The sequence below is a fragment of the Pelophylax lessonae genome (genome assembly GCF_965119305.1).
Source record: "Pelophylax lessonae genome assembly, chromosome: 1".
NCBI classification, from domain to species: Eukaryota; Metazoa; Chordata; class Amphibia; order Anura; family Ranidae; genus Pelophylax; species Pelophylax lessonae.
In genome coordinates, this window is record NC_138768.1 from 324,153,085 (window position 1) to 324,164,490 (window position 11,406).

At 39.7% G+C, this 11,406-nt stretch overlaps 1 pseudogene across 1 annotated transcript; it reads right to left on the minus strand.

Moving 5' to 3' along the window:
• Positions 1 to 999: 999 nt before the first annotated feature.
• LOC309545519 lies at positions 1,000 to 3,003 on the minus strand (annotated as a pseudogene). The gene is made up of 2 exons: positions 2,587 to 3,003; positions 1,000 to 1,794 (listed from the first exon to the last, which is right to left on the minus strand). The product of its transcript is annotated as an uncharacterized misc_RNA (transcript).
• Positions 3,004 to 11,406: the final 8,403 nt, after the last annotated feature.

Genomic DNA, 11,406 nt, shown 5'->3' on the forward strand with positions numbered 1-11,406 from the left:
GTAAATATATGCTATTTTATTACTGATAGAAGTCCTTTTGCAGTATAGGAGCTGTTCAAAAAGGATAAAAATTAGACCTCACTCCTGTCCAAACTTATCTCAGTCACGATTCATGGCACATGGCTCATCCATTATATGAACAGGCTGCATGAAACTTTCATATCTTGTTAGTTCTATTGTCTTAAGTATTATTTATTCTTCTTATTTAGTCATTATTAATGTGCAAAATCATTATGTGTTATATTTTACACATGTATAACAAGGGTTTGCAAGGTAACTTAGTAAAATATATATATATATATATATATATATATTTTTTTAAAGGAAAATGCCTCTCACATTCACATCTACTGAGTTCCTTCCCCAATTCATTGATAAATACAGAGAATTTTCGTGCTTATGGGATGTGAAATCCAGGGATTATTCTAATAGATATAAGCGTGATGAGGCCATCAAAGAACTAAAGGAGCTATGTAAAGAGGTTTGCAAAGATCCAACTGACCTATATGTAAAGCACAAGATTGCTAACTTGCGGACTGTTTTTAAAAAGGAGTATAAAAAAATACAAGCGTCCAAGAAATCTGGAGCAGGGGCTGATGATGTCTATGTCCCACGTTTGTGGTACTTCAAAGACCTGATGTTTCTCGCTGACACAGATGATCCAAGAGAGTCCCATTGCACTCTGCCACCAAGTGCTGCATTAGACTCCAGTTTGATATCTGACCCAGAAGCAGAGGAAATGTCACAGACACAGACACAGACTCAGACACAGGTATATCCAAATTTTCGTTTAATTCACAATGTTTTTTCTTTGGGGGGGGGGGGGGGGTTGGAGGGCCCAATGAAACAACTATAGGGTCAGGGGTCCTTCTGCCTCATGGGCCAGTCATAGTAGAATGTAACAAAAACTAGAATAAAGAATACTCATATATTGTATATGATTTATTAAGCTGTCTTTATTTAGAGCAAGTCATTTCTTACAAAATATAATACATATGATTATATGCGATCCTGCCATGCAACTGCACCACTACCCATAAAATAATCTGTGTAATGAATGCGATTTTGACGTGCATTTGCAGTTGGTAGCCTAGGCCTTGCAGGAGCTAAATTTACCATGCCACTGCTGTCATTTCACCAATCACCTGGCACAATTGTGCCACTGGTAAGATCTTCAATATCAACTGCAATTGATGGCATATATGACACAGTTGTGCTTCTTAAATAATTGTGTAACATACAGCAGCATTCCACTATTATGTCAATTTTTTCAACTGTAACATTAATGGCGGTGTGGAAAATGCGGAATCTGCTGGCCATGATCCCAAATGCATTTTCTACCACCCTTCTCGCCCTAGACAATCTATAATTAAAGATTTTCTGGGGAGCAGTTAAATTGCGCAAGGGATAGGGTTTCAACAGGTGTTCATGTAAGGCAAATGCATCGTCCCCAATGAACACAAAATTAAGGCCCTCAACTGTCTCACTGGAAGATGGAAGATGCAACATTCCTTCTTTTAATCGATGCATAAATGGACTGCGCTCTATCACACCTCCATCGGAGTTTCTTCCATTTTTCCCTATATCCAAGTACATAAATTCATATTTGGCATTCACAATTGCCATTAGAATTATGCTGAAGAACCCTTTATAGTTGTAAAAATAGGATCCTGAATGTGCTGGTGGTGTAATTCTCACATGTTTCCCATCAATTGCGCCACCACAATTGGGGAAATTCCACATGTCCTGGAATTCTTTGGCAACTTCTTTCCATTCTTCAGATTTAGAAGGAAACTGTTGGCAAGATAGAAAAAAATTAAAACATGTTTTAATGATAATTAGTGATCATATTTTCTTCTCAATTTTTTTTTTTTTCTATAGGATACACCAAGCCCAGAGCAGCCAGGAACATCAACTCAGAGAACTCAAAGAGGAAAGAAGAGAAATCTTGACTACGATACTGCCAGTTTGCTGAAGGATGCATCATCTATCATGAAGCAGAAAGATGATGAATGTGATGCTGTGGGTCATCTGGTTGCACACAAATTACGGAGAATGTCCATGGAGCAACGAGACATTTGTGAAGCTTTAATGCATAAAATGATTGCCATTGGACTAAAGGGCAATCTTACACCTAACACAGATATAATAGGGTATCAGGGATGTACATCTCCTCCACCTGTAACATCTGCTCCACCTGTAACATCTGGCCAATATTGGCACCCAAATATGTCTCAATCACAGGGAAACCCAAGCTGGTCAGTGCGTCCTGAACCACCTCAAGGTTCTTGGTTTCATGGCCCCCAATACACAAATCTGTAAAAAAAACTTCTAGATATGTTGCTCAATATTATTGCATTTCTTTGGTGTATTTGTTCCTTTTTTATTGGTTATTGTTTAAGAATTATATATTTTCATAATAATGATTTGGAAATGGGTATGTATTGATTTAAGAAAATACAAACTTTTCCAGACAACCGTGTACAGGAAGTTACATATTTTTTAATAAAATTGATGTACTCACAAAATTTGACTTATGTTTGCAGTAATATTCTTACTAATTTAAGTTGTAATTTTTATAATTACCTTTAAATACTGTGGCTGGAGCACCTTCACTATGGCCTGACACGTCTCAGGTATGATTCTTCCCAAGGATTGGGCAGAGATTCCAGTGGTGAACTTCAGGTCTTCATAAGACCTGCCTGTTGCCAAAAAACGCAGGGTTGCCATGAGCCTCTCCTCTGCACTAATAGATTTTCTCATGCAGGTGTCCTGTTTGGTGATATGTGGCTGCACAAGAGCTAATAGCATGTCAAAGGACTGCTGGGTCATCCGCAAATAATTACGGTAATCCTCAGGATTATTTTCTCTGAGGTTTGTTAGCAGGTTTACATGTGAGAATTGCTCTCGTTGCATGAGCCAGTCTTTGGCCCACACTCTGCTCTTCCTTCTATTTTTCTTCTTTTTCTTCTTCTCCTCCAAAGCAATCAATGCAATAACCATTGCTGCCATTTTCTGATTCCTATTATACCTCTTGAATGGCATTTTATTGCTGAGAATAGTCGTATGCTGTGGCGAATGATTGCTCTGTTCGCAAATGACACAATCCGACTTTTAACTGTAGGGGGAGTGCCCAGTGGAGGTGTAGTTAAAAGGTCAAGACAACATTGCATCACTTCCTATACTGGCAGAAGGAAGAAGTGTTTTGTCGTACGATTTTCGAATCACATTGATGGTACACTCGATGATGTGCACGACTGGCGCTGGCGTTTATCGAACGACAAATCGTACGAAATTCGAAACGTGTATGGCCTGCTTTAGAACAGAGGGTATGTGATCACTTATAAAAAAAAGGGTATTCTTCATCTGTATACACAAATGTTTTGTATATTTCTATTTTAAACTAAATGGGTTGCTTGGTGAGGGTTCACATTAAGGACAGGAGAAATTAGAAAATGTTTATAAAAACAATGTGATCTCTGGCAGAGCTTGTCTTCCTGATTACAAATGATGATCTTCCAGTGTGTCCCAGAAACACCCAGTCAGTGGCATTTTACTATACAAACACAAACTCCAGGGCTTCCAGGGGATGCTGGAATCACACTGAAGATAAGTGCTGACAACTGTAGTAGGTGCCCATTATAGAGTCAAGATGTCAATGTATTAGGATGCAAATCCCTGTAGATTTACCTTAGTAGATAAGTAGACACCTAAATGGATTTGCTTAACTACTTGCCGACCGCCCACCGCAGGTATACAGTGGCAGGCTGGCTCGGCTGCATGAATTTCTGTTCCTGTACGGCGATCCACGGGAAGCTCCACTAGGGATGCTGATCCATGGGACCGGTGGCACCGATTGCCGCCAGGCATCCGCGATCAATCCCTGCTAAAAGCGAAGGTCGGTCTGCTGTTGTAAACACAGCTGACTGTTCTCTCTAAAATGATCACAGAGTGCCTGTGATCCTCCTATATAGGATCACAGGTCTCTATGATCATTTCACAAGTCCCTCCCCCCACAGTTAGAAAACACTCCCCTAGGCTCACACTTAACCCTTTGATCATTCCTGGGTTAGCCCCTTCCCTGCCAGTGTCATTAGTACAGTAACAGTGAGTATTTTTAGCACTGATTACTGTAGTAATGTCAATGGTCCCCCCAAAAGTGTCAAAAATGTCAGTTAGGGGTCCAATCTGTCCGCTGCTATGTTGCAGTCCTGCTAAAAATCACAGATCCCCGCCATTACTAGTAAAAAAAAATAATAAATAAAAATGACATAAATCTATCCCCTAGTTTGTAGACACGATAACTTTTGCACAAACCAATCAAAATACTCTTATTGCGATTTTTTTTACCAAAAATATGTAGCAGAAAATAAATTTTCCTAAGAGGATGAAAAAAATTGATTTTTAATTTTATTTTTGGGAATGTTATATAGCAGAAAGTAAAAAATATTGTTTTTTTTTTTTTCAGAATTGTCGCTCTTTTTTTGTTTATAGAGCAAAAAGTGAAAATTGCACAGGTGATCAAAAAATGGAAAAATGCATGAAAAATGTATCTCTTTAAATCCTATTGAACTCTTCACACCAGTGTGCTGCAGGCATGGTGCGTTCCTGAATGCTGCATTTTTGGTGCATGTTTAAAAAGTGCGCCTCCCTATTGAAATAAATAGAAAATGCATCAAAAATGCATTAAAATGCTTTGTGGTTGGATTTTTGGTGCATTTTTCGAGTCACGTGTTCATATTTCCTAGGAGCATGACTGGAGTCAGGTAACCAGAAAATGCACTAAAAATACAGTAAAATGCATATGCTACGTTTTTTCAATGGAGCAGTGGGAGAAGGCCCCTAAAGTAATGCGTGTTTTGGTCCTCAGGAGATATTCCACACTTTTTTTTTCAATTAGCCATCTGCATGGAAATGCATGTCAACAACAATACAGGTGATTTAAAAAGAAAAAATGTTAATAAAAGCAAAATTATATATGTTAAACTGTTATCTCTTTTCTGATATCCTATCAAATATTAAATGGTATAGCTGTATGTTGGGTAACAGGGAAGTAACTGTTAGGTAATGAATATCACCAATGACAACAGAGATCAATTTTTATCATTGATGAATGTTACTTATTGGCTGCTTCTTATAATACAAAAAAAAATCCAGAATTTAACTGAAAAGTGACAAAGAATCACAAAATAACGTGAAACAATTATCCCCTGCTATGTTCAAATGAAACACTAGAAAACTCAGCTGTAGCATAATGCTAACATTTTAGGGCTGGTTTATTGTTTTTAAAACTGTAAAAATAGGTAAAGGTGAAGTTTAATCTATTTCACATTTTTTCCTTGCCTTGTTTATTCCCTCCCCTTACCACCCTTATCAAAGGTAATAAAGTTTCTAAATCAAACCTGTTTTTTTTTTTTTACATACCTTACTTTAGATCCAGTGACATGGCTTGTGGGAGGGGCCAGAAGAGTGCTGTACATAGCTTCCTGAAAACCTCACATCACCTTGTCTCATTACTCCTCTCAAGAGCCCTCAGCCCTGATACAAGCGGTAAGTTGTCTCTTAGGAGGAGTTATGCAAATTAAAAATACAAAACAGAGTGCAGCAGATCATGCATATAGAACCTTTTAATGAATAAAAAGGATAAAGCTGCACTTACAGTGAAGTGGCTTGCTAGAACATATCACCAGGAGAACCCAAATGAACCAAGCGCCATCTGGGAACCTCAAAGTGGGACAAGTAAACATAACAGGGCAGCCAGTGGGTGACAGCGCAGTCACAGAGCACAAGCTGCGTGTAAACAAGGAGCTGTCATCTCATCAAGCCATTTAGACCAATGCACAGGTAGGTCTGGTTTTCTTTTAACTCCAAGCTGGCTTTCTTAAATTCCCAGTTCTAAAAATCCATATTAAATTCATAAATCCTGACAGAGCTACACTAATAAAAAGCATCCACAATCAAGGGGTCAAATTGTTGAAAAACTCAAAACACAGCTTCACCTTTAAAAAAAAAAAAAAGTGAAGATTCATGTTGTGAAAGTGAACAAGCTATGTTTTAGTAAAGCAACTGTAAGACTCCGTTCACACTGGGGCGACCTGTCAGGCGACCTGGTCGCCTGACAGGTCGCCTGACAGGTCGCCTGCCATAGAGTAGCTGTGGACCCGTTCTAATAGGAGCGACACAAGTCGCTCCGACTTAGAAAAAGGGTCCGGAGCTTCTTTGGGGTGACCTGGAGCGACCTGCATTGACTTCAATGATATGAAGTCCGTGCCGGCCGCTCCGAGCTGCGCACCGCGACCTGTGAGGTCGCCCCGGCAAGTAGCGTCGCCCCAGTGTGAACAGGGTCTAATATTTGCTTCTTACCCTACAAGTTCATTTACATGTCAGTAGGACATGTTTTATTAAGTCTCGGTTCACATATATGCAATGCGGAAACGCTGCGAATCCACTGTGGGTTCCTCCATCGCATTCAACTCGCACGCAGTTCACACTGCCATATGCAAATCGCTGGGGGTGTCCATACAAAGTTAACGACACCCCCAGATCAGTTTGCATAGTTCGGACATGAATCGGATGGCATGGGTGTGAACACCCATGGGATCCGATTCTGGTGCGGACCCAAAAAAGGGTCCTGTGTGAGTTGTGTATGAATCCAATGTGAATTTAACCATACAATCTGTATGCCTGAATTTACATCGCACAGACATTACATGTGAGCAGTGCGCTCCGAATCACATGCAATGTCTGTCATCGCACATATGTGAACTGGGACTCATACTTTGTTTATACAACTTTCATATTATTCTGAAGTGTGCATGACAGGTCCTTTTTTATGACTGTTTTATTCTTTTTTCTTTTCTCTCCCCCTTTTCTAGTATACTTGTATTAATAGTGTTTTATGTCATGGAGGCTTATGTACATTGTCCTTCATTGGAGTGCTGAAATCTATATATGGAAAGTGTCTTATGATGGTCATATTATCTCTGTTACCTTTACTTCTTATTATGTACTATATGTATTTGTGTGTCTATTCCCTGTAAATAAAATTATATATTAGTATTTAATGCCAAACTCACTATAACCAAAGAGCAGTAATCATTCAGTATTACCATTTCCCCTCTCACATCTGTACACCCATTATGGACCAGAATAGTTTCTACATTTCTGCTATGGAACGGTTTATTTGGTAAAAAACTTTCTCAGTTAACTTAACATTTTTTGCTTTGTTATCTTAAAAAAGGCTTTTTTCTTTTTTTTTTTGTGATTATGTCTTGCAAAAATTATTATTTTTTTCTTGTTAAATAGTTTTTATTAAGATTATTTCAAATACTACCACCAGGTCTTGACGACAGCCTTGTACTCACCTGATTGGGCGTCCTCATTACCGGCTCTCTTTTGCCACCTGGGCCCCTAGGGGGTTTCGAGGCTCCCTCCAGGCACCTGCTGTTACCTCCCCCCCACAACCCTCTCCTACTTACCCTGCTTTCTTTCCAACCCTGCCAACTCGGCCCCCGGCGTACCCAATTAAGTGTTATACCTTGGTTTTGGTTGAGAGTGAGACCCCTTCTGTGTGGGGGTCCATCCACGCAGTGTGGCCTCGGCCACACCTACAGTTTGAGCGTACCCTCATTGCTTCTCAGACGGGACGCCGGGTCGATCCCATATACGTATCACATTGTTACCTGTTATTTGAATGTTATATGCTGCAGTTTTATATTTTAAAGTGCCTTGTACCTAATATTTTCACTGCATGTTACTGTACCATGTTTCTTTTGCCTTCAATAAAAAAAAACGTTTAGACCCCGTTCACACTGGGACGACGCTACTTCCCGGGCGACCTCACAGGTCGCGGTGCGCAGCTTGCACCGCGACCTCGGAGCGGCTGGCATGGACTTCATAACATTGAAGTCAATGCAGGTCGCTCCAGGTTGCCCCAAAGAAGCTCCGGACCCTTTTTCTAAGTCGGAGCGACCTGTGTCGCTCCTATTAGAACGGGTCCACAGCTTCTCTATGGTAGGCGACCTACGGCGACCTGTCAGGCGACCAGGTCACCTGACAGGTCGCCCCAGGGTCTAAAAAGGAAGATTATTTCAAATAGTAACAAACAGGGAAAGGAAATCATAATAATAACAGAGGAAAGCAAACTCATAAAACATTGATATTATGGCCAGTAGTACATAGGTGCAGTTATGCAATCTAACTTAATGCCCATGAAGATAAGCCATTACAGCATTAAGCAATCCATATATAGCATTATTGCAAAAATAATTTTTTATGTGACCTTTCTACAAAAAAATAACGGACCTAAAAAAAAAAAACACACCTAATTTTTTTTTTTTTTTTTTACCACTGTTTAATTAAAAACGTGTGTTGCATTCTATTCTATAATTTGTCCTGTTTAAATGACACTAAAAATATTATTCTGGTACAAAATACTGGATGAATTACTTGGTATTTTTACTGCTGTCTCTTTTCTATGTTTCCAAATGAAGTAAAGTCTTCATTTTTTGTGCTTTTTTGTGATGCTAAGAAAAAAAAAAAAAACGAGCAAGTAAAAGCAAGTAAAAACTTTAAAGAGTACTCCCCTTTTGATGAGAAAAAAAAAAACATTCCCCTCTGGGTGATCTCTGTACATTGCAACATTGCAGTGATTCTAACAAACTTTGTTGCCGATTTCTACCTTTTGTTACTCTGAAGAAACAGCTGTTTGTCTGCGTTCTTTTCCAAAGTGAATCTGTATGAAAGTGGTTTTATAATGATCAATCATCTGCTGCACCTTCAGGGCTCTAAAGAGGAAAGCTGCAGGATCTGCATCCCTTTAGATGCGATTTCCCTTTGAGCGTCTCTCACAAAAAATAGCATTTTTGTTGCAGGGGATGTTTAAAATCTGATTTGCATGGTAGTGTAGACTTCTGGGAAAAGCAGTAAGCCAATCCCACAAACAGGAAATGACATTTCTGAGGGGCGTTCTGTACACATCCTGTGTGCAGAACACTTTTAGGTAGCCATATTGAATTGCCCTTTACCAAAAATTACAGAGCTGCAGATTGAAAAGGAAAGGTCATTTTTTTTAAACCTTCAATTACAATATGACTTTTTATGCTCTATTATTTTTTTATATTTCCTTTTTTTTTTCAAATAAAAGTGGAGTTACCCTTTCAATTTTATTGGTTAATAAAAGAGAAATGAAAAACAGAAGACATTATTAGTTGAAGGGAAAAGCGGAAAAAGTTAATTAGTGTTCATTAGGGTGAGATAAGGGTTTATAAGGGGTTAATAGAAAAAAAAAACGTATTCTTTGCCCTTCAAGTTGTATTATCTGAGATTATCTGCAGAGTGAAGTCAGCCCCTTTGATTTGCCAAATAAAAAAAAAAGGAATGGCTACAAATGTAACAGTGTTTCCAAAATCACTTTGTATCTCTCTATTTCCCATCTGAATGGTGTTGATAAACATTGAGTCAGGGGGTTTTATTTTTATTTTATGACAGCAGCAGCTGCTAGAGCTTTTCTATGTACACAGCAACTCCCACCTTCATTTTCAAAGCTTCAAATTGCCAGCTTTTTTAGGGGGTTGGCAGCATAGGGGCAGAAGGACTGGACATGATACAAACATTGTGAAGTTGTTGTAGCACATCCCAATGGCTCCAACTGATTTAAGCATTTAAGCACAATAAGAGTACAAGATTGATTGTATGTATGTATATATAAACATATATACTGTATATCACCAGCTACTTTATTAGGTACCCCTTGCTAGCACTGGGTTGGACCCCCTTTGCCTTCAGTACTGCCCTAATTCTTCTTGGCATAGATTCAACAAGGTGTTGGAAACATTCCTCAGAGATTTTGGTCCATACTGACATGATAGCATCACGCAGTTGCTGCAGATTTGTCAGCTGCACATCCATGATGCAAGTCACCCATTCCACCACATCCCAAAGGTGCTCTATTGGATTGAGATCTGGTGACTGTGGAGGTCATTGGAGTACAGTGACCTCGTTGTCACGTTCAAGAAAGCAGTGGTGAGATGATTTGAGCTTTGTGACATGGTGCATTATCCTGCTGGAAGGAGCCATCAGAAGATGGGTACACTGTAGTCATAAAGGGATGGACATGGTCAGCAGCAATACTCAGGTAGCTTGTGGCAGTTAAACAATGCTTAATTGGTACTAAGAGCCCAAAGTGCGCCAATAAAATTTCCCCCACACAATTACACCACCACAGCAGCCTGAACCATTGATACAAGGCAGGATTGATCCATGCTTTCATGTTGTTTATGCCAAATTCTGACCCTACCATCTGAATGCTACAGCTGAAATTAAGACTCATCAGGCCAGTCAAAGTTTTTCCAGTCTTCTATTATCCAATTTTGGTGAGCCTGTGCAAATTGTAGCCTCGGTTTCCTGTACTTAGTTGATAGAAATGGCACCTATTGTCAAATTCTGCTGCTGTAGCCCAATTGCTTCAATAGTTGATGTGTTGTGCATTCAGAGATAGTATTCTGCATACCTTGGCTGTAAAAAATGGTTATTTGAGTTATTGTTGCCTATCTATCTTCTCGAACCAGTCTGCCCATTCTCCCCTGACATCAACAAGGCAGTTTTTCCACACAACTGCCGCTTACTGGATACTTTCTCTTTTTTGGACCATCCTCTGTAAACCCTAGAGATGGTTGTGCGTGAAAATCCCAGTAGATCAGCAGTTTTTGAAATACTCAGACCAGCCCGTTTCTTCCCTATTCTGATGCTTGGTTTTAACTTTAGCAAGTCATCTTCACCACGTCTAAATGCATTTAGTTGCTGCCATGTGATTGGCTGATTAGCAATTTGTGTTACCAAGCAATTGAACAGGTGTACCTAATAAAGTGGCTGGTGAGCATATATATTTATACACTGCCCGGCCCAAAAAAAAAAGTCACCACCAGGAATTACCTAAGCAACTAACTAAATTACATCATTTCTATGACAAAACGCGTCAAGTTGCAACGCACGCTGCCTCGCTCTGGGCCCTCACTTGAACCACACACCGTGTTCCCACTTCCGGGTACGGCGCGAGTTACATGAGCGGACATCGGGAACAGCCAGGAGGCACTCCAGTCTGCAAAGGGCACCAGTTTTACTTTATGTAGCGAGTGTATTTTTTTTATTTGCGTGATTTTCCAATAAAAAGAGGATTTTTTTATACTGTCTGCACTATGAGGAGCCTTTTTTCTTCTTTACCCTGAGCATATACAGAAGCAAAATGTGGACCCCCATTCACCACCAGGGAACCGGAACAACTGTGACTAAGCCTGTACCGATTCCTGCTGGCGTATGCCAACTGGAATCCACTTGATCTGGTAAGTGGGACATCTTACTATTTAACATCGAAAGTAAAGCGGAGGGTCACACCACTATTGCATATGT